Here is a 13575-nt window from a genome sequence, read left to right on the forward strand (position 1 = left end):
TTTAAGTTTTTTTTTTTTTTAACTTAGAACAATGTTAAATAAAGAATAAAGATACTATGACAAGTCAGGAGGAGAGACTACAGAAGAAAGGAAAATATTTTATATTTTAGTACCTTTAATAGCACTTTTCCCCTGCTTTTTGAACAAGTGGATATATATTTTTATTTTGCATAGGCCCGGCATGTAGGGTAACTTGAGTTGATCCCACAAGGGAATTCTGGAGCATAGGTGTGCTGCAGAAATTTTCCTGAGTTGGAGCAAGGAGCTGAGCTTTCATACTCCTGTACTAGCCACTCAAGAGAGGTGTACACACCCAGGTTCTCAGTTCGTCTGCATGTCCTGGCCAAGCAGCCTCGGTAACCTGATAGCTGGCTTCCTAATAGTGTTACAGGTTCTCTTGTCAGGAGAAGCCACAGAAGAGCTGAGAGGGGCACACAAGTAAGAAGAGGTCTCTGAGGGGATCCCAGGCAGAATACCAACATCTCCTAACTTGTTGCCTGGACTAATCTCTTACTGAAATCAGTGCAGGACCCAGCAGAAAACAGATGGCATGCTTAAAAAATTAGAATAATTCTAAAAAGTTTTAATTAAAGAATTATATACAGATGAATGGGAAGCGAAGCTAGATGAGATAGTTCAGCACCCTGGAGCTAATCTCAAGAAAAGGATTGCTTAACAGAACCCATGTGGAAGTGAGCGGTTCAGAGAGAACCACTTAGAAAGGAACAATGACACCTGGTTGAGGGACAAGGCCAACCTCAACAAACCTGAGGGAAGAATCCAGGGAATAAATACTCTGGCCTCATGCTTTCCTTCCCTTGGATCTCTTGCTTGAGCTTTGTATAGGTTGAACCTAATAGAAAGCCAGAAGGTAGAGAACTCATCGCTGTAGTGCCTTCAGACCAGCCCCTGGGGAAGAGAACAGGACAGGAAGGTTAGAGAGTGGATCTGTAGAGGCAAACAAAAATACATTATCAGACTCTCTTATGCTCTTCCAATTTACTGTCCCCAGACGGGCTACAGACAGCTTTCTCAAATGTAAATATGATTAAATCATTCCCTTGCTTTAAATCTTAGTAGTTCCACATTAAACTATAGCCCTGCATCCCTTGCTTTTCTGTGACTATCTTCTTGCTAATTAAAACACCCTTTACTCTCCCAAACTTTAAATAAGCTTCAGTCATTATGAATTTTCTTTTGGACACTGTGATGCATCATTTGTTCCTATCCCACAGGCTTCTAAATGCTGTGTCCACTACCTGGAGCACTGTTTCACCCAGAACTAACCATGGAGGAGTGTGAGCAGAGGGTTAACAAAACTCTTTTCCCTTCTGCATGAGTTTATGACCATTGACTGGCTAACCATCTAACTCTGTTAAAAAGTAGAATATTTGTCTAGGCAATCTTGCTGTGGAAAAATTACCCACGATTGGCAAATTAACATTGAGCTTCCATGAATGTGTTGACCTTTGTTCCAGGTGTGCCTTTGGTGGGAGTTCATGGAAACTGGAGTTGTAATAAGAAATACTAAGTCTTGTGGGACATGACTCTTTTTTAGCCAGGGTATCTCTCATGCTCATTTTATGGAGATCATGAGAGGATGCTTGATACTATCCTGTCAAAAGGATGGTATCTTGTGCTTCTTGTCCTATGTCCTGAGTGGCACTCTTGTAAGTACGAATGCTTAATTGAACCCATTAAGGCTTCTTGGTAGTTGTATAGGTAATAAAGAAATTAACATGGATTTCTTTTCTGACATCCCCCCTGCTGCTACTGCTGTCCCACAGCTCTGCAACTGTGCCTTCCACACCTCCTTCTTTTGTATCTTTGCTGGCTTATTTCCACCATTCTTTTGATCATATCTTAGATGGTTCTTAAACGCCTTCAAGGAGTCCCATAACGACATGGTGAGACTAAGTTATAATGATCTCTTTACTTTTTTGGCCCACTAAATTGAATAATTCCATTTGTCAGGGAAATGTCCATCTTTTTCACGCTTGTGCATCTTGCATTTAGCATGGTACCTCACACGGTGCTCTTAGTAATATTGTTAATAAAATGAATGAGGGACTAAAATTCCCTCAGGTCCCCAAACTTTTCTGGTTCCAAATAACATTTAAGGAACAAAGTTGAGGGGAATTCTACCTTGTTTAATGTTGGGTTGTAGTAATGGTTTATTTTTTGTCTAGCTCCACTACTAGTGGAGGCCAGTGAACTTATTTAATTTTGAGCCTTATGTTCTTAAAGATTAAATAATCATCTTAAATTCAATTTGATTTGATTTGACTCAATTCCAAATATATGTTTTGAGCACCTGATAGTAGTAGAAGGGACTTGGATTTTAAGACCTCTGTGCATTGAAGATAAAGTGGTTGAGCCTCATTCCATCATAGAAGCTCAGATGTATTAGCATCTCAAATCAAGCAGAGGAAGATTTGTGTAACTAACTGCTTTGTAAAGAAAGTCAGATTTGACTATAGTCTTAAAACAGGTTGGGGGATGAGGACTCTATGCAGAAAAAAAAATTAACAAAAACCTCCTGGGAAGTTCCCAAAGGTGAGAACATTTGGAGCAGAAGAGTGTAGACAAAATTCTGTGGGACTTGGTTGCAATATGCACAATATATAATTTGTGCCTTAGGAAAGAATTGATTTGAATTGGGCCAAAGTTTTTAGCCTTTTTTTCTAGCTCTAAAGAATTTTGTGAGTGTATATGTCCCTGCTTGTATAATGTGTTGCAGTTTGAATCTTATGAAGTAATAAAATACATAAAACATATATGTGCTGTCCTTTACATATGCTATGAGTAGCTATATTAGTACTAGAACCCTGCAAGGATGCTACTTCCACCAAAAATGTAGTTCACCACTGCCACTCAAGTTATATAAGATGAGGTTCTTTCAGTTCATGGGCTGGACCTAGATAAACCAATGGTGATTCACGACTGTAAACGTATTCTCTGCAGTCTCTTCTGCTCGTATACCTTAGCTCTCTCAATATTAGCTCAGGAGTAAATATGTTCAAAATTATTTTTTTCTTTGTTAAAGGGGCTAAGACATTACATATTTATGTCATAAAAACTTTTTGAGAATAATTATTTAATTCTGCTATTTTGAATAATTTTATAATTTGAAAGAGAATATATGATACAGCATTTAAACATAAGCTCTAAATCTTCTCCCATGATTATAACAAAGAAAGGTGGTAGTCACTGAGTGCCACCAACACGTGGTAAGCACTATACAAAACACTCTTCAGTTCATGCTGTCAGTGAATCTTCACAAAATACTGGGCGATTGGAATCAGCATACTCATTTTGACTGTTTATAAATTACAAAGAATATACACACATTTTTCTCCAGTATCATACAATCTGAATAGATCTAGGAAAAATATTTTTTAATAATTCCTTTTTCAATCAAATAGAAGGAATATTTTAGAAGTTGAATAATATGAAAGTGCTGTTTTTATTGATATGTATGATAGCAGAGATTTTAGAACCAGAAACTACCACGGAGTTTGTTTGTTTCATTCTTTATTTTATGAATGAAGAAGCTATGTGATAGGGATTAGTGGCACAGAGTTACAAATTTTGATAGCAACAAGCCTGCTTTACAAGAATATTCTTTCAAGTATACTATACACATTTTCCCAATAATGATTTGTATATTAGAATCAAGGGATGCTTACTCAGTGACAGTGGAGGATGGCTTTCATTTGTATCAAAGTCAAACAGATGAAACACTGCTTTCCAATAAAGAATTGCCTATTACCAGAGCATCCCCACCTGAAGCTTAAGATGGCTGTGTAGAAGCTATTGCTGTAGAAGAAATTGAAAGAGCCAATCGATTTGATTTCTTCAGAGTATTTACAAGGTCAGTTCTATTTTTAGAATAGTCAACGGCTCAATTAACTAGAATCTGCTAACAATATTTAGTAACCTCCTTATTTTGGAGGAGTATATGAATCCTTGGGAATCTGTAAATGAATTCTATTATCAAGAATCTCATTTAAAACACCTTATGATTTAAATGTTCCACTTTGAGAAATTCATTATATGGAAAAGTGTAGCGTATAAAGAGTACATAAAGAAGTATATTGATTTTGTTGCAGTGTTATATATAAAACTAAAAGGCCTAAAGTAAACTATCTCATTGAAGTATTGATAAATTATAAGAGAGTCATAAAATGAAATATCATATAGCCCTTTAATAGAATAAAGTAATTTTCTTTGTGTAAATATTGGGAGATATCTGTAATGTGTTTTAAAAGGAGAGAGCAGTGTGTTTATGTGTGTGTATATGCAATTCCATATTTGTAGGGAACTAAAAATTGTATATGTAAGTGTATATACACACGGCAACACATGAAAGAGAGAAAGAAAGACATAGTACAAACATAGAAAAATGTCAGAAAAGATGAGTCACCAGGCTACTAAACCATGGTAACCTCTGTATCCATTGCAATTGGATAGATTGGGAAAGAGGAAGATGGGGATTTAATTGTGTTACACATTTTTAAATAATTTGGTTAATTTTACTTAAGTACTATTTCAATATTCGTTTAAGTTAAACAATATGAAAAGAGCCTTTTGAAGGAGCCAGCTAATCACAGACGAGGTACAATGTATCAATATAAAGAAAACTCAGAACAAGCAAATGACTTTAGCCTCGTCAGGTATCTGTTGAGAGTAGCGGAAGTGGTGGCGCAGTGGGAGGAATGTGGGGTGATCACAAGAAATAGCAATTTGTAAAGATCATGGGAGACATTGAGATGGCAATGTTAGTTAGGAAATATTACTAGAGAATTAAGACAGAATAGGTGTAAGAAAGATTAAGAACAAGTATGCTTGCTGGAAGGGGGAATGACAATTTGTGAAATCTAGAAAGTGGATTCTAAATAACAGCCCTAGAATCTATAGTTGCCATATGGTCACAGGCATTGCAGTGGTTTTGCTACTAATCACATTTAAAAATATTATTCACATTTTATCAGCATATACTAATAGCAATTTTTTTTTATCATTCTCATTATTAATTTGGTCCACATAAATATGACATAATATACTTAAGAGAATACAGGTTATACTTATTTTTTTTCTAGGGTAAAAATAATACGAATTTTAGTTCAATAACCTTTACAATAATTCCTTGTTGCCTTTGAGCATGAATATATTTCTATCTAAAAATCTGCAATGAATTTTAATAAATCAGAATTTTGTGGTTCATTTAATTATAAGCCCAAAGCTAAGTTGTGTATTTATCTTTGTGATATAGAAAAATGGTGTTTTCAAGCTTCTCACTCACTGAATTGATAACATGCACTCATGCATGCCTCCTGAAAAAACATTAACTAAAATAAATAAAATGCAGAAATATTTTAGGATAGTATATGCAGGACACTTTTGAGACTTCCTTTCTTTACCCAATAATTATTTCTGTAACTGTAGAAATTAGTCCTTTTTAGCCATCTGATTTTTTAAAATCCCATTTTCTCCTTTTTTCCCTTCTGCATCAAGTAGAATTTTATTATTTTGCATTAGTAAGTATTCATGGCATTCATAGCTTAGGTCCCTATTCTTAGCTCATTTGTAATTCAATCTAGAAAATATATGGCTGGAATAAGCATGTTATAAAGCCTCTATACCTTTCTTGCTTTTTCTAGCAGATAAAAGGGTTTTCTGAAACAAAGTCGGTCACAATGATTGCTGACATTTCATTGTTGTGAAATTCATAGTTATTAACATTTTTTGGCTTTGGAGTTCTTCTGACTATTCTCTTTGATCTCTGGATTGGCCTTAAAATCTCCTACACTTTAATATTCTCAAGTTAACTATTTGGATTATAGGTGTGGCATTAAGTTGGAATATTTGCTGGTGGCCCATGATACTCCCAATACATTCTGAGTCCCACTGTATGGAAGAGGACCGCCATTTATGATTGTGTGGTTTGTGTTCTTCGGACAAGCCAGTACAATTGAGAGGTCTATAGAAAACAAATCCTGCCTGTGCTTCCTGCTTAGCCTCTGTCCACTGAAAAGGGGATGCTAACTGTATAACAGCACTGTTCATGTGCCAATCTGGGCTCAGAGGGGTTGCCATTTTTAATTTGCACAAAGGCACTGTGTGGCTTGGTAGCAGTCCTGACCTGGCAGGATTTTAATTTTGATCTACCTTTTTATGATTTGGAAACTGGGATAGTGATTATGTTTGAAGGGCCAAATTTAAAAAATTCAGATCCAGTTCTCGACTATGAGCCGTTCAAGGACAGGAACCTTGTCTTCCTCATTTTTGAATCCCCATTCAACGATAAATAGTTGACAAATAATCAGTGAATGAATAATTGATTGATTCATTTAGATGGCTCCAAATATTACATGCATGGATGGAAATTCAGGTGATGGGGCATGACACTTCTGTAGGACAGTGGCCCAGATTGCTGCAAATGATTGGTATATGTTTTGCTTTATTTCCTGTTGTGTAAAGAAAAGGTTAGAAGAGTTTCCTCTAGAAGTTTCATTGGTTGCCCAATAATGCGAAGGCACAAGTCAATATACATCTGGTTTGTATATCAAGGTACACATGCAGAGGGAGGTAGCTGGAAATCCGTGATGAGGCTAGCAAATGGAATGCATAGGCCTTCCTGAATAGAATTAATTTGGGATGAAGTGCTTCCTGTAGGACGCTTAAAGATTTGACATCACTAAGAGCCAGGCCTTTAAGATCCCAGCATGTCAGCTTGTGTTATGGACTGAATCATGTCTACCCTCCTCCCCAGCCCCCCAGCTCCCCCCACCCCCGCCCAAAATACATATGTTGAAATCCTAACACTCAATGTGACAGGATTTGGAGATAGGGTCTTTCAGGAGATAACTAAGTTAAATGAGGTCATTGGGATAGGACTGTAATCTGATGGGGTTGATGTCCTTATAAGAAGGGAAAGTGACACCAAGAGTATACTATGCAGAGGGAAGGCCAAGTTCAGAACACAGAGAGAAGATGGTTCTCTGTAAGCTCAGGACAGAGTTCTTAGCAAAATCACCCTCATTGGCACCTTAATCTTAGACTTCTAGCCTCCAGAACTAAAAGAAAATAAATTTCTGCTGTCTAAGCTATTTAGTTTGTGGCATTTTGTTCTGGCAGCCCTAGCAAACCAATACAGCTAGTAATCTTTCATTAGCATTAAGCTCTAATTTATGTCACAAGAATTCTGTGGAGGCCGCTTAGGTACAGATAATAATGATAGAAACATGGACACATTAAGACTGTAAGGACCATAACAGAAATATGCCAACAGAATTTATTGAAATCTTTTTGATGCATGTGTTTTTTCAGAATTCAATTATGGCAAGAAACAGATGAAAATTAGTAAAGGAGGAGGAACACTGCTGAAAATATCAGTTTTTCCAGATCAAATCACTACATGGTATATCAAGAAGGAATATGGCTGAATTGTACTGTTAGGGCAAGACACACCAAAGGGCAAGTTGAAGACAACATAGAGGGTGCGTAGTCTAACCAAAAGTCCACTGTGTTATTCTTACCTTTGGGTGAAATGTTTCCATATATCCACATTGTTATTTTGAGGGGAGCTGATAACTGTTAAATCACATACCTATGACAGTCTTTCTCAAACCACAGACCTTCCTGTTGCCAGGGCAAACTATCTTCTGTGTTTGTTAAAGGTCTTGAATAAGACTTCGTTTTCGCATTAAGGAAGCATACTCAAAGAAATGGACAATGACACTGTTTCAAATTTAGAGTTGATTAATTCAAATGGTTAAAAGAGCTATTTTCTAGTAGGTATTAAAATAGAGATTTATGTTACTCTGGGGATCAGATTCTTTTGTAGGGGGCTATGGAATGAGCTGGAATTTTTAAGTGAAACTTTTTAGCACTTATTTCCTTTTAGAATTGTTTAACTTGTAAGTTAGTTTAATGCATATACATTAATACAAGTGCTTTTTATGCTTTGGTAAAATTATATTTCAGCATTACTTTAGATGACAAGCTGTTTCATTATTCTTTGTAGTATGTGTGAGCCTGAATATACTGTACACACACACATTTCTGTGAACAATTCTTATGTGAACTTACATTATCACTTATGGATAACCTCTAAATTGGGAATATCTTATACTTAGATTATGAAAGCAGGAATATAAAGTTACCTCTGCGTATTTAAAATGATCTAATTCATAGCATTCTCATTATGTGCCTTATGTGATTGCTAGTAATATTTTTAAATGGCATTCTGGAAGGTGATGAACCATTTCTACAGAGGGTATTCTGAAAGCCTTGAGAGGACTACTGTGTTATGAAGTGTGATTTTTGCAGATATGCATGATCATTAGTATCTGTCTTTTGTCACATCCAAAAGTTTTAATTTACAACCAGCCATAGGTCAGGACAGGGTGACAGATACTCTAAATAGATTTAGTCCTGCAACCAAGATATCCTTTGAAATAGAAGTGGGTCACAAGATTTACATGACCCCTTCTTATTTAAAAAAAAAGAAGAAGAAGAAGTAGGGATCCAATGTGATTCTGATGGCCTGATACCATTAAATCTGTCTCAAGAAAGAGAACCAAAAATGTAACAGCCTGATACAGAATGTATAAAAAAAGATCCGTTAGGAGACTGTGAAGGGCCAGAAGTGGTGACTCATTATTGAAATTTAAATTTAATCCCTGATGATGCTTATGTAAAGAATAATGTAAGAGATTTGGAGCAAGACAAATAAAATTTTTTTTTGCTTTGAGAAATAATTGATTGAAGGACAGCAATATGAATGGCAGTTATGGGTATTATACCACTTTTTGATAGATACTCTGTTTTTCCCTTTTTTATTTTTAGAAAACCGAGGCAATGACAGAGCTGGAATAAATCAAGTTCTTCAAGTCTTTTACATATAACCCCATTCTGCTGAAAAATATTTTTGCCAAACTGAAGCAGAAATCATTATCAGATTTGATTTATATTTCAAACGAGTTTACTAACACTTCAACAGAAATTTTCATAATCTCATTTCCACACAATATAATCACATTTAACAATTATTTAGTAATTAGAAATTACATTTGAAGGTGATAATACTGTAAAAATTCACATTGATTTCTTGCAATGTCAAAATGACCCACCTGGGAAGATATAACTTACTTCATATGGGATAACAAATTATATTAGAATAAGCTTATTAGAGCCTTTAGTCCAATAGATACAAATAACTGAATTAGCCAGATATCATATTTATTAGAATATTTAAATCAATCATCACAAGAGAAATCTGCCTGCTGATTAAATAGAACTGCCACCTAAAGGATATATTTCTAGAGCGTGTCAACAATATGTGAAAGGTGGCCTCTAACTTCACCTTCAGTAAGTGCAGTTCACACTCAAGATATTCCCTTCCCTTGAATCTGAGCTGTACTTACTGACTGGCTACTGATTTGCTATAGAATATGGTAAACAATGTGGAATGTCACTTTCAAGATTAGGTGAAAAACAACTACGGCTTCTCCCTTGGATGGTCTCTCTTGCTCTTTCTTGGGTCATTTACTCTAGGGAGAAACAAGTTACTATGTCGTGAGGCAGACCAACATGGAGGAACAAATGAGTGAGCTTGTTTGCAGGTGTTTTGAGGCCTGCCAACAGCCACTCAGTGCACATTGGAGGAGACTCCTTCCCAAACCCTGTCTTGTGATGGGAACATGCCCCAGGCAACAGCTTGACTGTAATTTCATAAAAGACCCTGAGCCAGAAGCACCAAGATAAACTATACGTGGAGTCCCAATCTACAGAAACTGGAAGATAATAAATGTTTATTGTCTTTAGCCACTATTATTGTGTAGCAATAGATAACCAAAATGCCATGTTTATTAACTCATTAACTAATAATAGCTTATTTAACCATCTGTCCCTTCCACATTTTAAGGATGTAATTTTCAAATGCTTTCTTACTAAAGACAACATCAATTGGATAATGCAGATATTCTACACAGCATTTGAATGCTTTTACATTATGTTATTGGTATTTTTAGGGAGAAATTATGTTTAAACACGAATAGGAAATTCTTATAGTTGTCAGAGTATATTTGATTCCTAAACTTTAGGCATAGTGAAAAATTTACAAATTGAAATATAAAATGATGATATTAAATTCAATATGTAAAAAGAATATTCTCTCTTGATTTGTCAGATCATCTTTGGATAGCTATGGGTAAAATTAATTTTGTGTAGCTATTTATGACATGTAGTTGGATATGTTGTCTATATCCAGGTCAGATTTTTTTCTGGCCAGCCCTCACAACTTGCTTTAGTGGCTCTATGTCTATTATTTCCAAAAATAAATAAATAAATGAAAAATATGTTTCCAAGTATGTTCTACTAAGAGCTTGGGTTAAAAATAAATGGGTATTCTACATGGCAACATGTTTTCTTTTAACAAACTAAAGGAAATCAAACATTCATAATATTTCTGATTCTATGTCAGGATACCAAATGGCAACAAATTGATTATTACGGTCTCCACAAATTATCTCAAAGTACTTTTTCAGAGTAAAATTCCTATTTCTGATGCAGTTTCTAAATAGGGTGACAACTGTTATCTTTATAAAAACTGACCATGAATTTTAAACCTCTGTTAATAAAACAAAGAGATGTAATATACTGCGAGGATACAGTGACATGTGCATGTGATTATCTCCTCTGAGCTGACAGAGAAAATCCTAAGCCTTAGATCATAACAATAGTTTAATTGGATCCAACACATCATGAAAAGACCATTGCTGTTTTTCCAGTAGCTGCCAGTATTCTCTGGTTAGATCTCTACTTTTAAAAGAACAGATGCCGAATTTCCTTAAAATGAGAGTCAAAATATAAATCAAGGATTTTAGACAAAACCTATGGCTATGGAGAATGTAGACCACTTTAGAATAAAGAATAGACAAAGCCAATGTGTTTGGCTTTCTGGTTGAATTCCTCCCTGAATTATCAATTGCTTAGGCTGGTCTGATAGCCAGTATTATAGGGGTTGCCTAAGACTGTCTGAAAACTGGCTCAAATGTTGCTGCTGCTTGGTAACTGTCATAAAATGACATTAGCTACAAAGTATACATTGAGAACTTTGTCACTTGCTTTGCTTTCTTTTTTTTTTTTTTTTTTTTTTTTAATGTCCTGTGTATTGAGCAAAATTTCATCCCACAGTGCAGTGTAATCATGGGCTTTTATTCACAATGAGGCACTGAAATGTCGGGCTTGATGACAAAGGAAACATCATGCAGAGTGTGAGCGCTTGCATGTCTTTGGAAAAGCATCTTCCTAACCAGGCTAATCTGAGTCTGAAACAAATTCTTTTCTTCTCTTCCAGGGCACTGAATGAGCTGTGGAAAGGCCAGCAGACGCTGTCTCAAAGAAACAGCTAAATTAGTAATTAAATTTCTTGATATAACATGAAATAAATGTGATTGTCATAATAGTCTATATTTAATCATTGCTTCTTTTTAGAGCTTTTAGCCGCCTTCTTCTCTAACTCACCAATGTGACAGAGAACAGCAAAGTGCTTAAAGCCATGGATGCGGGAGAGGTTGTACGGCAGAACTTTGGCACTTGCTGCTTCAATACGTTGCCTAAAACCTGTCATGATTTATTATTTTACTAAGACACAAATTTGAATTGTGTGCATGGGGTATAGATATGCAGAATGAGTCACCTGGTTTTTGTGGGAGTCTTGCCTAGTTTTAGTATCAAGAAATTTCAAGAAAAGTTTCACTGGCCCTTACTAGAAAGTTCAAGAAAAGTTTCACTGGCCCTTACTAGAATTCAGTATTGCTTAAAAGTGCTATAGTATTTGACAATTTAAAAAGCACAAAGTTTCTTCAGATTAATTCCATAAGAATATCAGGGAGCGAGCGGCAAGTAGAGTTCAGGCTGCCAGAGATCCTCTGAGATCAGTAGAACCATCTTCCAGGATTGGGCATCTAATTTTTATATAATTCTGGGGAGAAGTTAGGCCTTTATGGTTGGCTAGAACATTCTTTCCAGTTAGAGAGTGTCATATAAACTGGCCAAAGACAAGGCTGTTTTCTTGATTGAGGATCTGTAAAAAGTAAACTTTCATAACCCTCTAGATACCCTATTATTTGAGTGTTGCTATCCTGAGGAGAGAACAGCCAGAGTATGTCCGATGGGCACAGGTGTAAGTTCCTAGAAAACGTAAAATTTTATGATCTTGTTTTGTACATCAGGGTCTACTTAAACAAGCAGATTTTCTGGCACTGACAAGGGCTTCGAAAGTCATGGTGCATTCATTGTTTATTGCAGATAATCAATAGAAACAATTTTCCTCTCAAAAACATTCAAAATATATATATTTTAAGCTAATTTCTGGTATTTTCATAGGTGGTAGTAATGGTGGCAAATTGTAGCAACTACACTGTAACTGTTAAAGAGATAATGTTTTCAGTAGATATTTTGTAAATCAAGGGTGAGTAGAAGAGGATTTGGGGAATCCTGTCAGTGTACTGTTTGGCTATAATCCTTGATAGACACCTACCTATAGTCTATATTTTTCTTTTTTATTTTAGACTTGTAGGAGCCAAATATAGTATATAGTAATGAACTAACAATAAAAAAAAAAGAGAAAGAAAAAAGTTAAATTATGCTTAGCAGTGACAATAGGATTTTGAAGAATATGTGTGATAATGGTAGATCACAAGGGGAGAAAATAAATCTTTGTACCTGGGCCAACAGTTGTTAATAGTAAAAGCTCAATCTTGCTCTTAAAAAGCCAGACTATGAAAAGAATATTCTTGGCAATAGCCTGTCAAGTTTTCAAGTTTGTTGACTAAGAACTTTATTTTATGTGAATATTGATGGCTCAGTATTGTTTCACACATTTTTTTTTTCTTCCAGTAAACTTTGATAATTGTTTCTCCCTGGGACAAGAAAAAAATGTCTATATTAAAATGGAAAAATTAAGACAACCACAAAGGCTTTTCCTTTCTAGCAAGACAAGTTGAACGAAACTATAATATTACTGAATAGTCATAGGTGATGAGTCTTAAGTGGTTTCCTAACTCAGTCATTCTTTGGAAGATCAAAGGAACTTTGTGGGAGATGTTGCCTTCCTGGAAAACACAAGAGGTTTCAGTCTGCTTATAACAGTGGAGTCCGCATCCCTAATCTGTTCCTGGTATTGCAAGAGATGTGCTTCTTAGAACTCATGGCCACCAACAGCAAAAGATGAATCTTGCCCTGTTATTTCCCGTTAATGATCATTCGGGAGGTATATCATCTCTGTCTCTGTGGATCCTCATTCTTCTGTGAAAACTCAGTTATGGTAAGTATACAGAGCGTTGGCCAAGAGCAGAAACATAAATCAAATTGGCAGAAGTCCAATTCGAAATCATAAATCAATATGACAAAAGCTGAATATAAAATGTCTAAGACATTTGAGATTGACTGTGATCCTTTGAAGCTGTTTAAACAGAAAGATTTGGGCAAGGTATATCATTTTGGGAAGATTTTTAGGAAAGGTTGAGGCATATGACAAAAACTTACCTGGGTCTCTAGAAAACT

At 35.6% G+C, this 13575-nt stretch overlaps 1 long non-coding RNA gene across 1 annotated transcript in view; it reads left to right on the top strand.

Moving 5' to 3' along the window:
* The window catches only part of LOC107511151, a 36217-nt gene extending 22921 nt beyond the window's left edge, over nt 1-13296 (top strand). The window contains exons 3-4 of the long non-coding RNA XR_001597010.2: nt 11366-11424; nt 13093-13296. This is a non-coding gene — a long non-coding RNA (uncharacterized LOC107511151). The remainder of the gene's footprint in view (nt 1-11365; nt 11425-13092) is intronic.
* Nucleotides 13297-13575: the final 279 nt, after the last annotated feature.

This window comes from Rousettus aegyptiacus, unplaced genomic scaffold (genome assembly GCF_014176215.1).
Source record: "Rousettus aegyptiacus isolate mRouAeg1 unplaced genomic scaffold, mRouAeg1.p scaffold_m13_p_8, whole genome shotgun sequence".
Lineage (NCBI taxonomy): Eukaryota > Metazoa > Chordata > Mammalia > Chiroptera > Pteropodidae > Rousettus > Rousettus aegyptiacus.